The sequence below is a fragment of the Pan paniscus genome, chromosome 19 (assembly GCF_029289425.2).
Source record: "Pan paniscus chromosome 19, NHGRI_mPanPan1-v2.0_pri, whole genome shotgun sequence".
In the NCBI taxonomy this organism is placed as follows: domain Eukaryota; kingdom Metazoa; phylum Chordata; class Mammalia; order Primates; family Hominidae; genus Pan; species Pan paniscus.
The window spans coordinates 57915095-57929096 of record NC_073268.2 but is presented as its reverse complement, the minus strand read 5'-3'; the positions used below and the strand labels follow the sequence as shown (position 1 = coordinate 57929096).

Below are 14002 nucleotides of genomic sequence, written 5' to 3'. Positions count from 1 at the left end.
TTCTCCTGGCAGCACCCTGGATTTGATCTTATCTCAGAGGCCATTTATCTCAGCAATACAGATGCTCCTCAGATTAGGATGGGTTTATGTCTGGATGGCATTTGCATTTGTTATGTCTGATATTTGTAATTTATAGGCCATCATAAATTGCAAATATCAGAAGTTATGGGTGGGTTTTCCATTTACGATAATTTCCATTTACAGTGACTTTATCCTGATGTAACCACCCCTGTAAGCCAAAAGGCTTACACATATCATTTCATTACTCAACACGTATCATTTTCACAGTATTATAAAAAGTCAGAAAATGGTGAGTCGAACCATGCTAAGGCAAGGACTGTCTATATTTGGGAATCTGACATGTGGAGAGGCTATAAAAAGGATACTGAACCTAGAAAGTCCTGGTTCTTTTATATGTAGTAGTCTTTCTTTAGCTTATCTCTTGCATTGGTTTTACTTTCAGCGGCTGTGTAGTAACAGTGCCCTTTCCTTCAGGTTCCCGTATCGTTTTCTTCACTATCCTTGAAGCCCTTCCTACCAGCTTCTTCGAGGACCATCAGGCTTCCACTAACAGTCTCTTTAAAACTCTTCTTGTTTTTGTGCTTATTCTTCTGTAGGTCCTTTCAGCTTCTGATTAGCTCCTGGTCCAATGGTAATCCTACATGTTTTAGTAGTTTTTGTTGTGTTGTTGTTGTGCAATCTATATGTAGTGTCAATATCTGTATCAGTTATTTCTTGGTATATAAGAAAATGCAGTGTCTCAAAACAACATCTATTTTGTTCACAATCTGCAGTTTTAGGCAAGGCTCAGTGGGGCCGACTCACTTTTTCTTTACTTGGCATCAGCTGAGATGACTTAAAGCTGGGGACTAGAATCATCTAAAGGCTTGTTTATTTACCTATGCGGCATTCGAAGCTGGCTTTTGGCTGGGACGTTAGGTAGGGAAGTCAGCTCGAACACCTACCTACATGAGGATTCACGGTGTGGTTTGGGCTTTCTCACGGCATGTTGGCTGCATTTTAAGGACAAGCGTCCCTAGAGAGAGAGAGTCAGGTAGAAGCTGTGTGACTTTTTGTAACCAACTTTAGAAGTCACACAGCAGTTCTGCCACATTGTGTTCCGGAGAAACCGGTTGTCAATGCCAGCTTGTATTCAGGAGAGGGAATGTCATGGGAGAAGTGGCAAGCAATTTGTAGATGTTTTAAAACCACCACTTCACTTACCTTTATAAAATAAAAAAAAATCATAATTATTTCCTCTAAAGGAAAGCAGTTATTTCCAACTCAGCACCACTGAAATTTCAGTGCAATTTTTTGTTGTCATTCTTTAATGTGCTCCCTTATTTTGTGTAAAGTAACAATGAATTACAAGATTGTGCTACTGAATTAAGGCATTTTTCTTCAGAAAAATGGTATGGATCATGCCGCTGAACTTTTATACCGGGAGATGTGATTGCTTCTTAACTCCAAGTATCATTACTCTTTGAAATGTAACTCAAATTAGCGTAAGACATTTGCAGTTCAGCAAAAGGCTTATGGTATTGGAATCCTTTTTTTTTTTTTCAAAATGTATTAATTAGAGTCTTATTTTCAGAGTCTTATTATGGGAGCCATTTATTGACTCAGGCCCAAATAATTCAATATGATGCCCCTAAAACTTCTCTGCAAATTATGGAGAATGATAGTGGGTTAAAGGAATAAGAGACTTTGTGCTAAAGGGGTAACTTAGAGCCATTTTAAGGAGGAAAGCCATGAAACAGTCATAGGAAAACAGAAGTCTAAGATCAAGTCCAAATGTTGTGTGGCAAAGATGATGAAAGTAAAGGATGTATTTTTGTGAATTCTGATGGTTTTAACTTTGTTTTTAATTTTCTGAGTAATCCAAGGGTCTGTATTTTATGAATCTACAACAGTATAGGTAACATTTTATTGCAACTGAATTTATTTCAAAAATTATTAGTTTTGGCTGGGCGCGGTGGCTCACGTCTGTAATCTCAGCACTTTGGGAGGCCGAGGCGAGTGGATCATGAGGTCAGGAGATCGAGACCATCCTGGCTAACACGGTGAAACCCCATCTACTAAAAATAAAAAATAAATTTAAAAAAATTTAGCCAGGGGTGGTGGTGGGCGCCTGTAGTCCCAGCTACTCCAGCTACGCGGGAGAATGGCCTGAACCCGGGAGGCAGAGCTTGTAGTGAGCCGAGATCCCGTCACTGTACTCCAGCCTGGGCGACAGAGCGAGACTCCATCTCAAAAAAAAAAAAAAAAAAAAAATTATTAGTTTTTTGTTAGACCATTCTCAGTCTACCTTCTTCATTACCAAACTATATTGTTTTACTCATGCAGATTGACCTTACAGAAGCACAGGAAACTGTTCCTTCACGATGTCTACATCTGGATGCAGAGAATGAAGTTCTTCAACTTCAACAGACATTATTCTCTATGAAAGCAATACAAAAGCAATGTGAAACACTACAGAAGAATAAGAAGCAGCTGAAACAAGAAGTAGTAAACCTCGAAAGTTATATGGAAAGAAATATGTTAGAAAGTGGTGAAGCTGAATGGCATAAACTGTTGATTGAAGAAAGAGCAAGGAAGGAGATAGAAGAAAAATTAAACGAAGCCATTCTCACCTTGCAGGTTGGTTTATTTATCTGTAATGTGCTTTCATTCATTTCGCTGCAAATTTTATTTTGGATATATACATTGTACGTGTTTTCTCTACTTTCCTTACAGCAATTTGTTTGGTAGACTTCTAGAAGGAAGGTGGTATTTGTTTCTCCATTTAAATATTTTCGTTTCCATCATTCTTATAACTAAATTGATCTTCCATAAGAATAATTCTCACTAGAGCATCATTTAATTACTAAAGCCAGTTGGCATAAAACAAGACTAATAGAAAAAGTAAAAAAAAATTGTGATTTAGAAATTATACCATACTCTTGAACTGCTTTTAAGTTACGTTGTTCCACTTTTAAAATTTTAACTTGGTTCTGTCATTCTTTGGAGAATTGTTCAACAATTCAGATTCAGTTATTAATTCAGTTGGTACTGGTGATAAATATGTTAAGCTTGAGCTTCTTTCTTTCTTCACATTTTTCTTAAAATTGTTCTCTGAATCACATACTTAAAATTGTTCTCTGAATCACTGACTCCAAACAAAAGGAAACAAATACACAGTATTTATTCAGGTTATAATTACTTTTAAAATGTTCCCTTTTAATTTATTTTAGAAACAAGCAGCAGTATCTCATGAACAGTTAGTACAGTTAAGGGAGGATAATACTACTTCAATAAAAACTCAGATGGAACTCAGAATCAAAGATCTGGAATCTGAAATCTCCAGAATAAAAACTTCGCAAGCCGACTTTAATAAAACCGAATTGGAAAGATATAAGGAACTCTACCTAGAAGAAGTAAAAGTTAGAGAATCCTTGTCAAATGAACTCAGTAGGTAAGTCAATATGCAGAATCATAGAAAATAAGTTAAGCTCATTAATTTGCCTTCAAAAGCATGACTTTTAGTGAGACAGGTTCATGAGATTGGTGGGAAGTGAAAGCTAACTAGATCATACAGTTTTGGAAAATTGTAAATTATAAATAGTAAATGAACTTAACCTTTAAGTAAAATTGAAAATAGTAAATGAACGTAACCTTTAAAATCTTAGTCCAGGACAGTTCCTGTCTCTCCTGTTTTTTGGTTTTATGTGGCTTCCCCCCACCCCTTAATATTCTTATATAGTTAACCTGATCTATTAGGGTTTCAGCTAAATATTTATGAAGCTTCATAATTTAGACAGTGATACCATTATAAAAATTGCTTGTCAGTATTCCCTTAATTCAAAATATTAATGAATTTAATTAATTTCTGGAAGACGACAGCTGAAAACCGAAAGGGTCAAGTATGACTACTCTGGACACATTCTGGCACTCAGTAAATTCACTTTGCTTGATTGTGATCATTAGAGGGTGCCTTGAGAAGAAGTGTCCTGTATAGTTTTTCCAATCCACATAAAGGCACACTTGTGAAGCAGAGAATGATCAACTAGGGTTGAAGGGAAGTATAACTTACTAAGTGATAAAAAATAACACCTTGGTCAGCCTGAGGGGGTATATGGAAGACAGAAAGGGCGGGCCCCACCTCTGATACATGGGCCGCAGTGTTAGGAGCTGATTGTCCTCGATGCTGCTTTAGTTCTCTTTGATTTCAGCAGTCTTATTCTCCCCAAGGAAAAGTCGCCGTGAATGATTCCTCAGTGCCAAATGCTCAATTTTTTCCAGATAATGGGTGAAATATACAAGGGTGGTGAAAACAATTGTTTGAAAATGTCTTTGAGAGAGAGTTTTTTAGACAATCTCTAACAACATGTATTGTTTACTAAATACAAGTATTTCTAGCTTTTATTTTTACTTTTAGTTTTTTCTTGTATATATTTAAGGAGTACAACTTGATGTTTTGATATATTTATACGCAGTGAAATGGTATTTTGTCAAGCAAATTAATATCTTCATCATTTCACATAGTTACCCTTGGAATACAAGTAATTCTAATGGCATCCTTAAGAATCGTATAAGTAGAGTCATTCCATATGGGCAACAAGTGTTAACTATGAAGCCATACATCATTGATAGTCTTTTCTGTCCCCTCCCTCTCTTTGAACTACTTGTTTGTTAGAAATCCCTCTAGAAATAGATGTACTTCTTTAGAACAATGTTAAAACTATAATTGGATACAGTAGGCATGCTCTAACACATTTTCAGAGTTAAAACACGGCCTATGGTATATTCCATTTACTCTTAATGGCAACTTTTAGAACAATCGAAGTCATTTAGGAATCATTTAGGAAAAAATGAAATACTAAGCATTTGTCTTTTGCAATCTTCATAGAACTAATGAGATGATAGCAGAGGTCAGTACGCAACTTACTGTGGAGAAAGAGCAGACCAGATCCAGATCTCTATTCACTGCTTATGCTGCAAGGCCAGTCCTAGAGTCACCTTGCGTTGGAAATCTTAATGATAGTGAAGGTCTCAACAGAAAACATATTCCAAGAAAAAAGAGGTCTGCTCTTAAGGACATGGAGAGCTACTTGTTGAAGGTTAGCTATCTTTTTTCCTTTGGCGTTCAGACTTCTGATAGAATTCTTGTATGTTATTTGGTAAAATACTCAGTTACTTAATTGTCTTGTGTATGGTAAGTAAAAGTAATAATTACCTGTGTTAATAAAGAGAGGAGACAGAAATTTTACAGTTATTTTTAAGTCTCTGGAGCTCTCATTCATAAGAGATTACTCCTTTGTTAACTTTATTTAATAAATGTAACCAAACTGACACATTTTAAATTTTTTTAAAAACTGCATTTAAGTTAGATTTTAACCAAAGGTTTACTTTGATGTGCTTTGTCTTACTAATGGATTTTAGTTTGTCTGGGGTTCACTTTTAATGGGTTTAGTGTGCCTGGGGTCACTTTTAAAGTTTTTCTGCATCATCTCAGTTTTCTACCCGTCATCATATGTGAATGATTGGTGTCCAAACACTAACCACCCATGGATGTTTATTATTTAAAAGGACCCAAGGTGAATACTTTTGTATGTTATATAAACCTGCAACACTTGATTAATCTGTTCTTTAAGTTAAAAGTTTTGTGATTTTCTTACATGAGTACATCTGTAATTGCTATTGCACTTAATAGTGTTTTAATCCCAATTTTAGTAAAATGTGTCTATTGCTATGCAATAGCACAGTGGTTTTGAAATAGTTAAATCAAATAAATATTTGAATTTTTAAAGTAAAGCTCACATAAGTTTTGTCTCTCCACCTGGCCATAACTTTAGTAATTGATGACTAAGATGGCAATGGTATCTAGAGTCCTTCAATAGCAAATGTGACCAAACAGAATCAGTTCTATTCTTAATACCCCAAATTCCATGTAAAGCTGCACATGGACATCTCCCCTGGACATGTAACAGGAACTTTTTAGTTCAACCGTGTGGTTTCACTCAGAGTAAGAGTCTATTTCTGGGGATTTCAAAATGGATCCAAAAATGACGAGCTGTATCAACTATAGAGTTGGTAAGGAAAAAAAAAACAAAACGTAGTTCAACTATGCTTGACCCAGATTAAGGTATTTGTCTAACATTCGTCCATTTTTCAACTGAGGGAAAATTACAAAAACTGGGCACAGTGGCACACACCTGTAGTCCCAGCTGCTCCTGAGGCTGAGGCAGGAAGATCACTTGAACCCAGGAGTTCAAATCTGCAGTGCGCAATGATTATTCCTGTGAGTAGCTACGGCACTGCAGCATTCCAATCTGGGCAACATAGCAAGATTCTGTCTCTTAAAAAAATTACAAAATCCATAAAACATTTGTTTGAACAACAATAAATAAATAGTTTTCTTTGTGTATATTGTTGTTTTTAAAATTTTCAATCGATGCACATTGGCTTATAGTTTTGATGTTTTTATGATCTCCTTAGCGCACAGAAAAGTAGCGCAGGCCCACATGGAATCAACCTCAACCTTGTTGTGTTTACCTGGCTATTTCGTGTCCTAACAAATCATAGAAGAGCAAATCTAAGGTTTCTTAGATAGCATTGTGGCTAAATAGCTTAAAAGGGAATGCATTAAATGATTGTTTTAATACATAGATTACAAGAGCCCAGCTAGCTGATATTTTTAATCATATTGTTCGCTTAGGTTTTATTTTTCTGAAAAAAATGAGATGATCAGCGTCCAAATGCCTCAGTCACGAAATTGTACCACTGGGTACTAATGGGAAATGAATGTTAAATACGTCTGTCAATGGTTAAGCAAGATGCAAATATAATGTTCTCATTAGTACTATGAACCCCCAAAATTTGAGACGAGTCTCAATTAATTTAGAAAGTTTATTTTGCCGAGGTTGAGGACACACATCCGTGACACAGCCTCAGGAAGTCCTGATGACATGTGTCCAAGGTGGTTGGGGCACAGCTTGGTTTTATACATTTTAGGGAGGCATGAGACATCAATCAATATATTTAAGAAGTACATTGGTTCACTCTGGAAAGGCGGGACAATTTGAAGCAAAGGGAGGAAGACTGGTAGCGGGGAGGGGGCTTCCAGGTCACAGATAGGTGAGAGACAAACAGTTGCACTCTTTTGAGTTTCTGATTAGCCTTTCCAAAGGAGACAGTCAGATCTGCATTTATCTTAGTGAGCAGAGAGGTAACTTTGAATAGAATGGGAGGCAGGTTTGCCCTAAGCAGTTTCCAGCCTGAGTTTTCCTTTTAGCTTAGTGATTTTGGAGGCCCAAGATATTTTCCTTTCACAATACTTACCAGAAAAACAAGGTAATGTATCATTTTACAAGATGGTGCTGAGAGAGTATAAAAAGCAGATGTAGGCCGGGCACTGTAGCTCAAACCTATAATCCCAGCACTTTGGGAGGCCAAGGTGGGTGGATCACCTGAGGTCAGGAGTTCGAGACCAACCTCCAACATGGTGAAACCCCGTCCCTAATAAAAATACAAAAATTAGCTGGGCATGGTGGTGTGCGCCTGCAGTCCCAGTTACTTGGGAGGCTGAGGCAGGAGAATCGCTTGAACCTGGGAGGCAAAGGTTGCAGTGAGCTGAGATTGCGCTGCTGCACTCCAACCTGGGCGACAGAGCAAGACTCCATCTCATGGGTGGGGGAAAAAAATAAATAAAATAAATAAAAGCAGATGTGATGCAAGGGAAGATTTTTGAGGAACTTTTTTTTTTTTAATTTCTGTTTTGTGGGGTAGGGGGTGTTCATTTTTTAGTATTTCTAGATAAGTAGAAAATTTGTTTGTTTTAAAGTTAATGTTAATGTAGTAGTTCCAAGGCATACCTAGTTTCCTTGTGGGGCATTTTTTGCCCAATCATGTTAGATTTACTAAAAGAGATTTAAAAGCATGATTATATCAAGATATGAGTGCTGGGTGCAGAGGCTCACACCTGTAATCCCAGCACTTTGGGAGGCCGAGGCGAGTGGGTCACTTGAGGTCAGGAATTCGAGACCAGCCTGGACAACATGGTGAAACCCTGTCTCTGCTAAAAATACAAAAATTAGCCTGGCGTGGTGGCGGGCGCCTATAATCCTAGCTACTCGGGAGGCTGAGGCAGGAGAATCGCTTGAACCCAGGAGGCAGAGGTTGCAGTGAGCCAAGATTGTGCCACTGCACTGCAGCCCAGGTGACAGAGCAAGACACCATCTCAAAAAAAAAAAAAAAAAAAAGATACAAAGGCATGTCTCCATAATCACACCTTGGAAGAGTTCTTATACAGCTGTTGTCTACAGAATTTTTAGAGTTACAGAAAGAAGGTGCCTTCTAGAGTTGCTAGGAACTTCAGTATTTCCTATAGGAAAACATCAGCTAATACAAGGAGGAGGAGGTAACATACCATCTAAACTGAGATTTACAAAAAAAGGTAGGGGGTGGGGTGGGTTTCTGGGTGGGGCGGGTTTCTGGGTGGGGCATTACACAACGGGATATTTAGAAATTTTTAGCTACGATTTTCAAAAGCAAAATGTTAAAAATAGCACTAATATTGGATCTGTTTATACATCTCCTTTATTTGCAAGATTTTAACACTTTGGACTATTCCTACTGTGAAGTGCTATTGTACTCAGCACTTTCTCTAACCTCAAGAAAAATGGTTATAATTTTGTATGAAATCACACACCAGAGAAATAATATATTATAACTGGTTGTTGAAACAAGTTTTCTCTACATTCATGACAGTTAGCATTTATTGCATCTCTCACCCCATTATATGAAGTCTAGAGTCTGACTGTTCCCAGACCAAACTGAGAGTCGGGCTGCTATTTATCATGGTCCAGTAATGAGATGCAGATGAATTGGGAAGAGAGGTTTTATTTTCTGCAACCGGTTACAGGGTTACAAGGAAGGCCTGGAAATTATTACCACACCAATTCAAAATTACAAAGTTTTCCAGAGCTCATATACCTTCTAAGCTATATATCTACATGTAAGTGTGCATTCGTCTATAGACATAAGTGATTAACTTCTTTTAATCTATAACTAAGATCTAAGTCCTGCAGACCTTCCTCTGGAGCTTCAGTAAATTTATTTAATCTAAATGGGTCCAGGTGCTGGGGCGATTACCCTTATCTTGTCTCCTGCTAAATCATGGAGGTTTGGGAGTTCCATTAGACCCCCAATAAACTTATTTGTGGAGGCCTGGGGAGTTTCTTCAGATCCCCAATAAAACTTGTTTAATACCAAACAGGTCCTATTAAGAATTCCTTCATTATTTTGTCACACTTTAAGGCCCAGGGAAGGCCTAGGCAAGATTCTTGGTGGGCTTTTGTTACATTCCAGCCTGTATAAAGGCACTGGCTCTTTCAGCTTTTAATGTTTAACTTAACTACTCAGTCAGTGCCAAAGCAGTTGTTATGGAGGCCTGCGTTAGTGAGACCTGGCCTGCCACATAGCCTTGCCACTTAACACCATTGTAGTGATAATAGATTGCTATGCCTATGTTTTACTGATTTTTACTTATAGGTTTCACATTCTAGATTAACCCTGGGATCCTTTGTCCTATATATCAGAAGTACTTTTTATAGTTTTATTGGCTCCTTATTTTCCAGCCTGTAATCTCAAGTATAATTTAGCAGTAGCCTGTCAATAAGTTATTGCTGAAAAGTGAACTTTGTATTTATTGGACTTTGCCATTGGTACTGATTTCACTATATTTCTTTAAAAAATTTTTCTAACTCCTCCCCTCTTTAAAGTGGAGGTAGTTGTGAAGAATGTATGGTAAGATTAGAAAAGTCAAGGAAGAAGAAACTATTTCTGTAAGTGTTATACAGTCATCTTTCTTATTCAGGCTGTGGTGGATAGGCAGCAAATGGTGCTCCTCCTTCCCTTCTGAGTTCAGAACACAGGAGTCAGATAGATGGACATCAACACACTAGCTCTATTGCAGACTCATGATAACTAATGGGAGGATGTGGCTCAGATGTGCAGCCACAGTATTTTATGCCAGATTAGGCACTAACCCACAGAGTTTTAAGTGGAGAAAACAAATGCTTGACACCCATCGCAGGTGCATGCTGCTTACTGCAGAGATGACAGCAGACCTGAACTCATGTCACTGTGGGCAGACACATCTTTTGAAAGAGACTCTGAGCCAAGCAAGCACACTGTGTGCTTTGCCCAAATTCACCCATTAGGTAGATCTGATACCCTCTCAAGAGGAAGCTATAGGTAGAGAGAGTCTAAGTCCTCATTTGAAACCTGAGGCCAGGAAAATGAAGGTTCTCCTATCATTTATGGCTGGATTTAAGTGATAATTGAAATTAATCCCATGTCTTTGTATGTACAAATTAATGATGAGAAGTTGGACAGACGTATGGTAGATGGTAAAGAGAAATCTGTTTTGTGTTTTCAGTTTTTCTATAAATAACTCACAACATGGGTAATTGACTTGATTGATTTTCCTAAACCACGTCTTATTTGGAGGAGAATGAATAGTTCTTTTAAGGAACAGTTTTCTTAATTTCTGCTTGCTTGGTTCAACTAAAGATTTCCTCCTTCAAGTTTTCTGTTCTGCGGTTTGAAAAATGGGTTCTTTATAAATTGAGTGTCTTGACTGGTACTAGCCAGAAGTTATGATATTAATTGTTCTTTAAATTTGATTCATAACTTACAATTTGGAGAGCTACTATTTTTTGTCTCATGCTTAAACATTACAGAGCATCATGACAGTTTATAGATGCATTTTCTCTTTTTTGTTGTTGTTGTGTTTTTGAGGCAGAGTCTCACTCTGTCTCCCAGGCTGGAGTGCAGTGGCGTGATCTCTGCTCACTGCAACCTCTGCCTGCCGGGTTCAAGCGATTCTCCTGCCTCAGCCTCCTGAGTAGCTGGGACTACAGGTGCACACCACCACGCCTGGCTAATTTTTATATTTTTAGTAGAGATGGGGTTTCACCATATTGTCCAGGCTGGTCTTGAACTCCTAACCTTGTGATCCACCCAATTCGGCCTCTCAAAGTGCTGAGATTACAGGCGTGAGCCACCACACGCAGACTGTCTGAGTTATTTTTTTATTTTTATTATTAGTATTATTATTTTTGATGCGGAGTCTGACTCTGTCACCCAGGCTGGAGTGCAGTGGCACGATCTCGGCTCACTGCAAGCTCCACCTCCTGGGTGTTCACGCCATTCTCCTGCCTCAGCCTCCTGAGTAGCTGGGACTACAGGCACCCACCACCATGCCCGGCTAATTTTGTGTATTTTTAGTAGAGACGGGGTTTCATTGTGTTAGCCAGGATGGTCTTGATCTTCTGACCTTGTGATCCTCCCGCCTCGGCCTCCCAAAGTGCTGGGATTACAGGTGTGAGCCACCGCGCCCAGCCTGAGTTATTTTTTAAAATCTGTATTTCTTTTCTGAATATGAAGGAAGGTGCTGGCATAGAATAACTCCAGGCTCAGTGAAAGATCTGAAGCCCACTCCTACCTTGTAACTAATTGGTTTTGTGACCTCAGGCAAGCTGCAGTCTCTCTGAGCCTGTTTTGTTTCTTATGTAAAATTAAGGACTTTGACTAAATCAGTGACACTCATACGTTTAAGTAAATCTCTTTTTTCTTTAAGAATGGAACTTTTTAAAATTGCATAAAACCACATTATAGAAAACAGAAGTAGTGCTGCCTGACTAAAGGAAGGATCAGTGCTCTGAAGCTGTGACTTTCTTATCCCTTAATCCTTCAGCATCCTCTGTGGAACCTTAGATTTCTGTGGGACATAGCTTGAAACGGATCATTTCTTGAATTATTACTTTTATAAGGCCTGGATGGTAATGCTGTTGTCATGTTACCTACTCTATAAAGCCTATCTATAATGTTTTTGTCACAGAAATGTTATGGAAAGGAGTCTCAAAATATTGGTAAACCTGTTAGTAAAAAAAAAAATTGACTTGACACCTAAAATTTGTAAAGGCATTAGATATCATTATCTTTATCACCACAAACTATCACAGACCCCGTTCTAGGCATTTAGTGAGAGAATACCTATTCTAAAAAAAAATTAAAATAAGAGCACTCTAGATAGGGACACTGGCAATAAGTTTGAAATATTCCGACACCTTTCATAATTAAGTAGATAACTATAACTTGTCAGATGCTTAAAAAATGGGTACTAATTTCTGAAAAGAAATCAAAGTTGCAGTTAAATAACTCTAAATTGTTTTCCTAGTTTTTAATTCTAGACACTCATGAATCAGAGAAACTAAGATTGTATTTATCCTTGTTTTTATGTAAATTTTCTGAAATCTTTGTGTCCGTATGAATGAAGAAATGTTAATCATAATAGCATAATATTTTTAATCTTTTGCCAGTGGAACTTTCACATGGCATCACAACAATACTGCTTTCTTCAAGTATGTATTAAAGATTCTGTGCTGAATTAATAGCAAAGAACATACTTTGAAATTATTATTTTCTAAAAGTGGAGAATGGGGAGTTCATTGTAAGGAACTATTCATTAAAGTGAAAAACTGGTTAGACCTTGATAAAGGGCAGAGTTTTGATAAGAATGGGAAAGTAATGCATTCATTGCAGAATACGACTTGAATTGTGTAACCTCTGTACTAATAAGGGAAAACATCACACTTTTGAAATGACATAGATCCAACAGACCAATATTAATTGTACTTTTGTGAGATTAATCTAAACAACATAACACATATATGTTCTCCATTATCTAAACTTAAAATAGGTAGGAATTTATATGATATTTTTAATTTAAGCAATCTTCAAGTTAGGTCTAGTCTGTAAAAGTATTGTTTAAAGGCTGCATTTTGTAATTAATGCTCCTTACCATGATAATGTCTCTTCTTAAACGTTATAAATAGTATTTGACTTATTTCAGATGCAGCAGAAGTTGCAAAATGATCTAACTGCAGAAGTAGCAGGTATGTTACCAAAATTTATGAATTAAATTTAGATTAAGTAATATATATCTGAAATAAACTGCAAACGACATCCCTTTCCGTTCTTGGGCTAGTAGATACTACATCAAATATTCTTTCATATACATCTAATGAAAGATGTGAAAACTTGAACATGTATAATGAAGAGCATACTTATGCCTCATGAATTCATCACGTTCCATAGCTTGAAAAAAATAGCTCAAGAAGTCTGGCTCTACTCTTCACTTCTGCCATCCCTATGGAATTGTCAGCCAGCACACAGAAACGGTTCTCAGAAAACAGAAGCATCATCAACTTCTCAGGGTTATGGTAGTGACTTTTAAGGCCAAAACATCCCAGTCTCATCTAGTAACCTATTCAAGCAGTTACAGTTTATCAGCAGTCGCTTGAGAGGTAACACTTTAAATCTCCAGTCATTTACAGTGTCATTGGTTTACTTTTGCCCTCAGAAAAAGTTCCAAATTCCTTAACATGTAATATAAACACCCACATTCATTTGGTTCTTGTCAAGTTACTCAGGCTTATCTCTCACCACTTACTTTACTCTGCCCCTTTGCTCTAGGATCCAGCCAAACTGGACTGCACAGAATTCCACAGTGCTCGTCCTTCTCCTCTAGCTCTTTGCACTTGCTTCTTTGCTCTATCTGCCAACCTTTTTTTCTCATCCTTCAGGTATCCACTAACCATGCCTCCACCGAAAAGCCTACAATATCGAGACAAAACTGGGATAGGTGTCCCTCTTGCATTCCAATAGTGCCCTGTTTTATACCTGTCAGGGTATCTATGACTTGGTATGGAAATTGCCTATTTGTCTGCTTTTTCAGGTTATAGCATATGATTGCTGAGGGGTGGACTGTATCATCTTCATCTTGTAACTCCAGGGCATAGTCTAGTACCTTAGCATGTGGTTGTTGAATAAATGAATGAAGAATGAGAAAACCAGAAGCTGTGATACACAACCACAATGATCATTAATTTAGTGTGCAACTATGGGCAGATTCTTATCTAATAATAAGTTAGCATTGTAGTCATACATACTTTTC

The 14002-nt window shown here is 37.5% G+C and overlaps 1 pseudogene; it reads left to right on the top strand.

The window, feature by feature from the left end:
- LOC117976538 (coiled-coil domain-containing protein 144A-like) overlaps positions 1-14002 on the top strand; it is a 104907-nt pseudogene that overhangs the window by 70228 nt on the left and 20677 nt on the right.